The sequence below is a fragment of the Notamacropus eugenii genome, chromosome 3, assembly GCF_028372415.1.
Source record: "Notamacropus eugenii isolate mMacEug1 chromosome 3, mMacEug1.pri_v2, whole genome shotgun sequence".
NCBI lineage: Eukaryota > Metazoa > Chordata > Mammalia > Diprotodontia > Macropodidae > Notamacropus > Notamacropus eugenii.
This window is the reverse complement of record NC_092874.1, coordinates 296,338,748-296,350,179: the sequence shown is the minus strand read 5'-3', so window position 1 is coordinate 296,350,179 and position 11,432 is coordinate 296,338,748.

Here is an 11,432-nt window from a genome sequence, read left to right as displayed (position 1 = left end):
AGTTCCCACCTGCTTGATGAACTCATGCACCTTATATAAAGCAGTGAACAGGAAGGGAGAGTTCAGGATTCTCTGTCCAGAGTCACTTGCCCATAATGTCTCATTGAGGCACAAAGCACAAATGGGGCAAGAACATAAAATCAGGGTTACCTAAGGGACATTTAGAATAGGCTGGAGCTCACCTTGAGATGGGAGAGAAGGGAGAGTGAGGTTAATAAACCTTTGCCTCTATGCTTCTAACTTAAGGGGGGAGTGGTGGGGGGGAAGAGTTTAAAAAGGAAAGTAAGTTAATCTGGGTCCTACAATTACCTAAAGGTAACCTGTCCAATCCAGTAGGCAGAGATGCAGAGATTTTACAGAGCTCTAGGGAGCCCAGCCTCTTAACAGGCATGACCTGGATGAAGATCCCGACCAGGAGACTGAGAAAGGGCAGTCAAACATGAAGGAAGAAAAACAGGTGAGGTTGGACTCATGAAAACCTGGAGAGAAAAGAGTGGGAAGGAGAAGAAGACCCTGGATTCAATCCTGGGTCTGTTACTCTTCTCTCTTCATTCTACTTCACTCAGTGATCTCATCAGCTGCCATGGATTGAATCACCCTCTCCATGCTCATGATTTCTCAAATCTACCTATTCTGCCTAAAACCCTGTGCTGACCTCCAGTCTTTCATCTCTCGTTGCTTTGTTGATGCCACAAATTGGATGTCGTGTAGACATTTTCAACTCAACATGTCCAAAACAGAACTCTTCATATTCCCCCTGTTCTTTCCCCTCCTACCTTCCCTATTACTGTAGAGGGCACCACCATCTTCCAGGCTCCTAACCTTGGCATCATCTTCAAATCCTAACTTCTGTCCAAGGGATTGCCAAAGATTGTCCAATTTACCTCTGCAACATCTCTTGTGGATTTCAGCTTTGCAGCACCTCTCATCAGTTTCACCTCTCCAACATCCCTTGCAGATTTCACCCTTCAACATCTCTCAGATTTCATCTTTGCAGCATCTCTGATCAGTTTTACCTCTCCAACATCTCTTGTCCATTTCAGCTTTGCAACATTTGTCATCAATTTCACCTCTCCAACATCTCTTGTCCATTTCAGCTTTGCAGCACCTCTCATCAATTTCACCTCTCCAATATCTCTCACAGATTTCATCTTTACAGCATCTCTCATCAGTTTCACCTCTCCAATATGTCATGCAGATTTCACCCTTCAACGTCTCTTGCAGATTTCACCTTGGCACCATCTCTCCTCAGGCTCACCTCTGCAGCATCTTTCAAAAACAGAACTTTCTTCTCTGATGCTGCCCCTACCCTAGTCCAGGCCTCATCTCCTGTGCACTGTTGTTTTCTTATGACTCACCATTTATTTTATTTGTACAAAGTAGTGAAGAATCATACCATGGCTGGGGGAAAATGATGTTTTAGGATTTAAACAAGTTCTTTCATTTTGAAACATCTCTTTTGAAGGCTTGGGACTAGCAATCTTAGCTCCAGCATCTTTGGGTTTGGACTCAGCAGGCTTCCCAGCCTTGGAATCACTGGGCTCTGTGTCCTTAGAATCAGACTTGGCTGCCGTGGGATCAGACTTGGTGACCTTGATGGCAGACTTGGTGACCTTAAGGTCAGTGCGCTTTGGAGCCTTAGAGTCAGGCTTCATGATCCTGAAGCCTGGACGTTTGGTGGCAACCCTAGGACCTGGATGCTTAGTGGCCACCTTGTGGCCAGCATGCTGGGCACTCGCCTCAGGGATCTTAGCCCTAAGAAGTTTGACCTCGAAGGCCTTGGTGGCTTCATGGCTTCTGCTTGGACCTTGGGAATTGTTTGGTTTCTTTGGTTTACATCTTCTTCAGCTCCTTCTTGTGTTTCTTGGCAAAGCATGTGTTTCTCAGAAACTTGGAGTTGACCCATCTCAGAGACATGTATCACCGTGACTTAGGTTTCCTGATGCCCTTTCTGTGCCATTTTTGTGATTGGTTGTGGCTAGTATGGTTCTTAGACTTAGCCATCTTTACACAACAACCTTCACTAACAGGCATTCCACCCACTAGAAGAAGTCAAAGCTAGAGACAGGATAGGTCATGCCTGCACTACTGCAGTATTTCCTGGTGGATGTGCCTCCCTCAAGTCTCTCCCTCCTCCTTCCAGTTGTCAAACTGATTTTCCTGAGGTGCAGGTCTATGCCACTCAACTCCTCAATAAACCTGTGACTCTCTATTGCCTCCAGGATCAAATACAGAATCCTCTCTGAACGAGAGTTCAAAACCCTCCCTAACCTAGCCCTCTCCTGCCTTTCCACTCATCTCCCACTTCACTCCCCACTTCTTCAATCCAGTGACACTGGCCTCCTGACTCTTCCTTGCACATGACCGTCCATCTTCCATGCTGGGAATGTTGTCCCTCCTTTTCTCTGCTTCCCTAGCTCCCTTCAAGCACCAGTTAAAATCTTACCTTCTACAAGAAGCCTCCCCCAACTCGCCTTCATTCTATCTTCTGCTGACTTTTTCCTCTTTTCAGTACATTCTTTGTACTCATTTTTTGCACATTGTCTCTCTCATCAGATTGTGAGGCCCTTGAGGGCAGGCACCCTGTTTTTGTCTTTCTTTCTATTCCTACCTTTTAACACACCTGGTGCATGATAAGTATTTAATAAATATTTATTGACTGAATGATCCTATTAAAAGCTGCAGAGTGATGGATGGAGGATGAGGACTGAGAGAGGACTGAGAGAGGATCGGACAGTCAAGAAGTCACCAGTTTGGGTGGAATAATGAGGTTGGAGGCCAGACTACAGAGGGTAAAGAGAGTGAAAGAAAGGAAGTGAATGTGCCTCTTGTAGACAATGTACCCAATCAATAAACATTCCTCAATCCAGCAGAGGACATGAGGGACAGAAACATCCAAATGTGGTCAATGGTAACCTCATTTCTTACACAAACACCAACACATCTGTTGCATTTTTAGTATTTTTGTTATCTCCTTGGCAGTTTCGTTTTTGATACATACTCTCGGGGTGGTTCAATCTCACACCTAGATTGCTGGAAATTTAGCTTTTCCTTCCACAATTTTTCTCCGTTTTTATAAAGGCAGAGGGGATCTTTCTTCATGATCTTCCATCGCCCTAATTCAGGTTTTGGGAACGAGGTCATGTTCTAAACCTGTGTTGCCCTTGGTTGCCACATTTCTCTATTTGATAATGGGATCAGGTGGTGCTTGGCTAAATATTTTCTAGGATATTTTGACCTCCTCTAGGTGGCAATTGCTTTATGTTGATTCAATTTCTGCCCTTTCCTTCCTCTGTTTCCTACTTTTCACCACTTTTCACTTACTTGAGTGGGTCAAGTTGAAGCTATTTGGATTGCATGCCATCTTATCTTTCTCTCTAATTTGGGGGTTTTGTCCTCTGCTTTAACAAGATGATTTGACTGCAAAGATTATTCAGAAATGATTCCCACATCGATAACCAATCATTTCTTATCCATTAAGATACATTTTAGGCTGAGATTGTTTGGCATTTGCCACATCCAGGGATTTCCTACACTCATGTTTTTTGTTTTTGTGTTTTAAATTAATTTATTTATTTAACTTTTAACATTCATTTTCACAAAATTTTGGGTTCCAAATTTTCTCCCCATTTCTCCCCTTCCCCCTAAAACGCCAAGCATTCTAATTGCCCCAATCACCAGTCTGCCCTCTCTTCTTGCCCTTCCCTTGTCCCCATCTTCTCTTTTGTCCTGTAGGGCCAGATAACTTTCTATACCCCATTACCTGTATTTCTTATTTCCTAGTAGCAAGAAAAATACTTGACAGTTGTTCCTAAAACTTTGAATTCCAACTTCTCTTCATCCCTCCCTCCCCAACCATTCCCTTTGGGAAGGCAAGCAATTCACTATAGGCCATATCTGTGTAGTTTTGCAAGTGACTTCCATAATAGTCGTGTTGTGTAAGACTAACTATATTTCCCTCCATCCTATCCTGCCCCACATTGCTTCTATTCTCTCTTTTGATCCTGTCCCTCCCTAAGTGTTGACTTCAAATTGCTCCCTCCTTCCACTGCCCTCCATTGTGTCATCCCTCCCACCCTGCTGATCCCATTCTCCCCCACTTTCCTGTATTGTAGGATAGGTTTTCATACCAAAACGAGTGTGCATTTTATTCCTTCCTTTAGTCGAATGTGATGAGAGTAAGCTTCATGTTTTTCTCTCTCCTCCCCTCTTTTTCCCTCCACTGAAAAGTCTTTTGCTTGCCTCTTTTATGAGAAATAATTTGCCCCATTCCATTTCTCCCTTTCTCCTCCCAATACATTTCTCTCTTGCTGCTTAATTTCATTTCTTTAAGATATGATCTCATCCTATTTAATTCACTCTGTGCTCTGTGTGTGTGTGCATGTGTGTGTGTATGTGTAACCCTACCAACTACCCAAATACTGAAAAGTTTCAAGAGTTACAAATATTGTCTTTCCATGTAGGAATGTAAACAGTTCAACTTTAGTAAGTCCCTTTGACTTCTCTTTGCTGTTTACCTTTTCATGCTTCTCTTCATTCTTGTGTTTGAAAGTGAGATTTTCTTTTCAGCTCTGGTCTTTTCATCAAGAATGCTTAAAAGTCCTCTATTTTATTGAATGACCATTGTTTCCCCTGAAGTATTATACTCAGTTTTGCTGGGTAGGTGATTCTTGGTTTTGGTCCTACTTCCTTTGACTTTGGGAATATCATATTCCACGCCCTTTGATCCCTTAATGTAGAAGCTGCTAGATCTTGTGTTATCCTGATTGTATTGCCACAATATTTGAATTGTTTCTTTCCAGCTGCTTGCAATATTTTCTCCTTGACCTGGGAACTCTGGAATTTGGCCACAATGTTCCTAGGAGTTTCTCTTTTTGGATGTCTTTCAGGTGGTGATGGGTGGATTCTTTCAATATTTATTTTGCCCTCTCATTCGAGAATATCAGGGCAGTTTTCCTTGACAATTTCATGAAAGATGATGTCCAGGCTCTTGTTTTGATCACGGCTTTCAGGTAGTCCCATAATTTTTAAATTGTCTCTCCTGGATCTATTTTCTAGGTCAGTGTTTTTCCAATGAGGTATTTCATGTTATCTTCCATTTGTTCATTCTTTTGGTTTTGTTTTGTGATTTCTTGGTTTCTCATAAAGTCATTAGCCTCCATCTGTTCCATTCTAATTTTGAAAGAACTATTTTCTTCAGTGAGCTTTTGGACATCCTTTTCCATTTGACTGATTCTGCTTTTTCAAGCATTCTTCTCCTCATTGGCTTGTTGAACCTCTTTTGCCAATTGAGTTAGGCTATTTTTAAAGGTGTTATTTTCTTCAGCATCTTTTTGGTTCTCTTTTAGCAAGGTGTTGACCTGCTTTTCCTGTTTTTCTTGCATCTCTCTCATTTCTCTTCCCAGTTTTCCCTCCACCTCTCTAACATGATTTTCAAAATCCTTTTTGAGCTCTTCCATGGCCTCAGCCCCTTGAATATTGATTTTGGACGTTTGGGATACAGAAGCCTTGACTTCTATGTCTTTCCCTGATGGTAAGCCTCGTTCTTCCTCATCTGAAAGGATGGGAAGAGATATCTGTTCACCAAGAAAGTAACCTTCTCTGGTCTTATTTTTTTTCCATTTTTTGGGCATTTTCCCAACCAGTTACTTGACTCTTGGGTCCTTTGTCAAGAGTAGGGTATACTTTGAGAATCTGTGAGATCTCAGTTGCTCCAAGGTGGCACGATCAAGCATGTGCTGCTCTGGACGCAGAAAGGGATTTTTATGTCCAGAATCTTAGCCATTACCTCTCCACAGCCATCTAGCCTCCAGTTCCATCAAGTCAGCACTGGGGGCTGATTTTCAGATAAGCTGTATGGGCAGGTGGAACGGGACGAGTTAGAGCCAACCCCTATCCATTTCAGGACGCCACACTGAGAGCCTGCCTAGATAACCTAGGGGCTTGTCAGTAGGGGTGGAACTAGATGGATTTCAGGAGGAAGGGTCTCGTCTTTGTTTGCAACGTGGCAGTTCTTTGTCCTGGCTCCGGATGTCCAGTGGAGAAGACACCCATATAAGGAAAGGTGATAGGTGATAGGTTCAATGTGAAAGGTGATAGCTGATAGGTTCAACGTAAGGCTTAGGAATGTTTTACATAAAGACTACATATGCATGTGAATGAGATGAAATAAACGGAGTCTTCACCACCTTTGTCTCCCGCCCCATTTCATTACTCACGAGATCAAGGCCTCTTGCTGGACAAGAGCCTTGGGTCGCGGTCAGGGGTTCCCGTAAATGGTCTAGGGGACCCCAACAGGCAGGGCCGCCATTCAGTGTGAGACAAAGACCAGCTAGGCCAGGTCCTCCACCCAGGGCTGAGGTAAGACTCAACTCTTCAGTGCCCCCAGGGGTTTTTACGCTGTATGGGCTGCTGTGCACTCTCTGTGGCTGCTGCCTGCTGCTGGAGCTATAGGAAGGCCCTGCTCCCTTCCTGGCCAACTGAATAAACCACATCACAGATCTTTGGCGCCTGTGGGTTGAGGGATCTGAGAACCTGCTGCTGCAACTGGAGATTCCACAACTGGAAATTCCACTCCTGAGGTGTCCTCCTTCCAGAGTCTCATCATGTTGCTCCACGTCACATCAGGCGGGCAAGGCCAGGCTGGGCTCCACGCTCCGCTCAGCGTCCAGCATAAACGATGTTTCTGTGGGCCTTTCAGGTCACCGTCGGCTGAAAATCTCCTCCACTCTGTTGTTCTCCACTTCTGCTGCTCCATGATTTGTTGAGAGTCCCTCTCTACAGGTATTTTGTGGGCTGTGTGGGGAGACCCTACATAAGTGTGTTTTTCTAGTCCCCCATCTTGGCTCCGCCCCCCCACTCATGCGTTTTCATATTAACGAAAATCCATCTCTGATCTCCCTTATCTATGGGAAAAATAACCCTTATAATAAATATATACAATTCAAATTCCTGCAATTAAATTTTTTTCAATTCTTCTAACTCTTCCTGAAAGAAGTATTTCTGCTACATAGATGACTGAACTCTTTCCTTTCCTAATCCTAGGTTACACTTTGCAATGTCTTTTTTGCCATTTTCTCTGCCCACCTTTGCACTGAAATCACCAAATATCAAGGTGTATATTGACTTCATCTGGAGAAATCTACCGTTTTTCTCCATAGAATTTCTTGTCCTCATCTTTTGCTCTGATGTTGACTCCAAAGTTCCAAGGAGGTTTCGGGAGCTGCTATATTTGCGTTTGGCTAATGAGATCTGTAAAGTAAGTAGGCTGAATCACCTGAGTCACTTCTTGTTTGTTAGATCCAATGATATCAATCCTTTTCTTGATTTCTCAAAGAGCCTGTGAGCCATCCTTCCATTTCCTGATTTCTGTGGCTTCATTTATAGCAAAAATGTCAATATTGATACACATGCTATCCTCCAATGGAATGCTGAATAGGAATCAATGGAGAAGGATCTCACATTTAAGGAAGTGCAGTTCAACTGAAGTTCAAACTATACCCAAAGGACTATACAACTGTGTTATATGTACCCTTTGACCCAGCAATACCACTACTAGGTCTGTATTCCAAAGAGATCATAAAGAAGGGAAAGGACCCACATGCACAAAAATGTTTATAGCAGCTTTTTGTGAGAGCAAAGTATTGGAAATTGAAGGGATGCTCATCGATTGGGAAATGGCTGAACAAGCTGGGGTGTATGAATGGAGTGGAATACTACTGTGCTATGAGAGTGATGAGTAGGCTGATTTCAGAAAAACCTGGAAAGGCTCACATGAACTCATGCTGAATGAAGTGAGCAGAACTACGAGAACATTGTACACAGTAACAGCCACTTTGTGTGATAAGTAACTTTGATAGACTTCGTTCTTCTGAGAAGTACAAGGCTCTAAGACAATTCCAAAAGACTCGTTGGAAGAAATGACATCGACCTCCAGACAAAGAACTGTGAAGTCTGACTGCAGATTTAAGAGCACTATTTTTCTCTGTTTTTCTTTCTCGTTTTTCCCTTTTCTTCTGATTCTTCTTTCACAACATGACTAATGTGGAAACGCGCGTAATATGATTGTCCACATATAGCCTATATCAGAGCGTTTTCTGTCTTGGGGAAAGGGAAGGGGAGACGAAAGGAGAAAATAATTGTGGAACTCAAAACCTTATAAAAGTGAATGCTGAAAAGAAGTATTTTTTTAAATAGAAAAGAAAATGAGGTTCAAAGCTGCAATTTCATAGCCACCTTCTGCTTCCTTTTCTGACACTGTCTGTTATCACTGGAGTCCTGCAAGAGGGATGCCCACAAATTTTGTCTTTTTGTTTTAGGAATTGCCATGGCCAAAAGTCACCACCTGGTGGCGAGCCCATAGCTAAGACTGCTCAGGATCCTCATGCTCCTATCTCAGCAGCCTCCTCTTGTCCGATGCCTTCCCTGCCCCAGTTGTCAGGGTTCTCGCCATCCTCATACTGACTCATTCATGTACACGGAACAGAAGAGACGCTCTCTGAGGACAGAGGCCACTTCACTGCTCTTTCTGTATCTCAGTCCCTACAATGTAGCAAGAACTTCTCAGATTATACAGAGCTGAATGGACTTACCACCTCCACACTGATCTGGGGCTTCCATTCCCCATTATCCATTGTGGTGTCCGATCCTTCCTATCCCAGAGATCATTCTCCTCAAAAGAGAAAATAGAAGTAAAGGAGAAGATTGTATCAGCTCATTTATGCCAATCCCTTCCTTGTACTTTCTCTTACCTGCAACATAGCTTGCTTGCAATGCACTCGCACGCACGCACACACACACACACACACACACACACACACACGCAGAAATTTACACTTGAATCTAAAATATTGAAACGAGTTAGACCTAATTATGGGAAATCGAATGATTCCAACCATTCTCAAGTTATTTCCATTTTTTTAAGAGCTGGAGCGGGAGGATAAGAAGGTAGTCTAATCGGCACCCAAATAAAGGATGTTGAGAAATAAAACAGGTATTAAGGTATTTGTGGAATTCACACACGAGGTTTACGTGGACCCACTCCCCGCGCGCGCCCCCGCCCCAGCTCGCCACCGCTTTGCCCCCGCGCCCCATTGTCCGCCCGCCCCACGTTCGCCCCGCGTTCCCCCAATGTTCCTCCCGCGTGTCCACGGTAGCGGCCGACGCGGACGCGATCGCGGCTGGCGGGCGGGGGAGGGTCGGAGCCGTTTCTGCAGGTACCTTCTCTGCATGTACCCGGGCGGGTCAGGGACGGGAGAGGAGGGGCGGGGGAGGGGCCAGGGCTCGGGCACGGTGCCCTCCTCTGTGCCAGGACACGGCCGCCCCCCCAAACCTGGGCACAGAGGCGGCCCCTCCCCTTGTCTGCCCCCCAAACCTGGGCACAGCTCTCCCGCCAGAGTTGCCCCTGGTGCAGCTGCCTCTGGTTCATCCCCTAACCTCTCCCCCAAATCCCCAGCATCCAGGGATGTCGGTAACCGAGTTGGGTCCCTCGGTGCCAGGCCTGCTTGCCCCCTTGCTTCCTCTCCCCACAAACAACCCCAAAATGGAGTTGCCCAGGCCCGGACTCACTTCCCAGTGCCAAGGCCTGGCATGCCTTTCCACCTCCCTCTGGGCCAAAGTTGTGTTGATTTTCCCAGTGAGTGTGTGCATACACGTGTCTGTGTGACTTGTGTGTATTTGGAGAGGGTGGGAGAGCTGGCAACAGTCCCGTGCCCAGACCTGATGCACCCTGTCCCCTGGCCCCAGATGCCCCCCTTGGCTGGCCAGACTGGGACTCATCACCCACTCTTTGCCTGGTCTTGGCCAGGCTCATCCTCCCAGTGCCAGAGGCCAGCTGCCCTCCAGCTTACCCTCTAACGTGGGGCATCCCCAGCCCGGGGATGATCCTCCCAGGATGAAGGCCCTGCTGCCCCTGGCTCACTGGGTGACCCTGCCAGAGCATCATGGCCCCCTTCCTAGTTCCTCCCTGAAGGAAATCCTCTCAGGCCACTGGCCACTTCCCTTCACTTCCCCTGAACTTTGCAGAGCTGAACCAAACTCAGACTCCCGGCACGTGCAAGTGATCCCTTTTCGTTGGGTTAGCAGCTCCTGAAAAGGACTGTGGAGGGTGTTGTGGGTCATCGCTGGGCAGATGAGAGAAGGCCAGGCTGCTCCACGCTGGAGCTATTGAAAAGTGTCAATGTTTGTGGTTGAAACCTTACCAATCCCCCAGGCCCTTTCTGGGCAGCCTGGAAGAGTCTGTCCATCTCTGGCCCTGCAAATTCTGTTCACAGTCTGGGCAGATCCTGTGTGCTCACCAGCCTGAGCCAACAGGAGTCCATCCCTGTGGGTCAGTGACTGCCAGAGCAAGACAGTAGGTGGCCTTCAGATGAAAGTCACTTGGCTGGGGAGGCATGTGAAGGTTCAAGGCAGGGGGATGGTAGCATCTTGGCCTGACAGTCCCCAGGAGACTGTGGGAGACTAGTGAGATTGTGGGTAAAATCAGCTCTCATTTGCACATAACAGGATGGAGTGGGGTGAGTCAGGATAAAGCAGAGGGATGTAGGGGGCAGGTGCCCCAGGTTCCAACACCACCCTGGCCCTGCTGGTGACCATGTGATGGCAGATGAGGCAGTATCTTTCTAAACTGGGCTTTTATCCTCTCACATGAAAACAAAGGACTCTTCTTGATGAGCGCCACCTTATTGGGGGCCAGTACTGTGACTGCCTCTGAAATCTCCAAGGGCCCTTTCAATACTAATATTCTATGGTTGTAGGTCAGCATAGGAAGTAGTAGCAGAGAGAGAGTTCTGCCTTTACTGGGCCTGCAACCATGCCTTGTGCTGTTCAAAACATGGGGGTTTTTTGAGGGGGGGAGGGCAGAGCAGGGATTAGATTATGATGACAGAGGGTAGGGTTGGCTTTTCCCTTTGACTGTAGAATTCAGAATAGTCAAGAGCTTAGATTCTCTGTCTTTATGATACTGGAATGCTGAAGATAAGGCTACCTGGCAGACCGGGGGCTTTCCTTGGCAATTTGGGGGGTGCCCATACAGCCTTTTCAGGCCTCCCCTGGGATGTGGTTAGGTTTGTATCCACAACAGCCTGACTACTAGCTGTACTGCTTTGTTTGAGGCCTCGGGCAAAGACTCCACCCAAGCATGGGGGAGGGAGGGTGAGAGCTGATGCTGATGCCCGAGTGGGTGGGCATTCAAAGACTCCAGTGGGGCAGACTTGATTACCATGTGGGGGTGGAAGCTAGCAAGGGACATCAGGCCAGCTGTCTGCCTTGGCTGCTGCCGATTTCCCTCTTCCTGTCCTTGCCAAGTGGGCACCCCATCTTCAGAGAAGCTCACGGGTCGACCAAATGGGCTTCCTTAGCCAGGGAGACATGTGGTTTCTTGCTTTTTAGGACAAGTCTAGTAGGAACTCTCCCTGCTAGCCAAACCAGGCCTT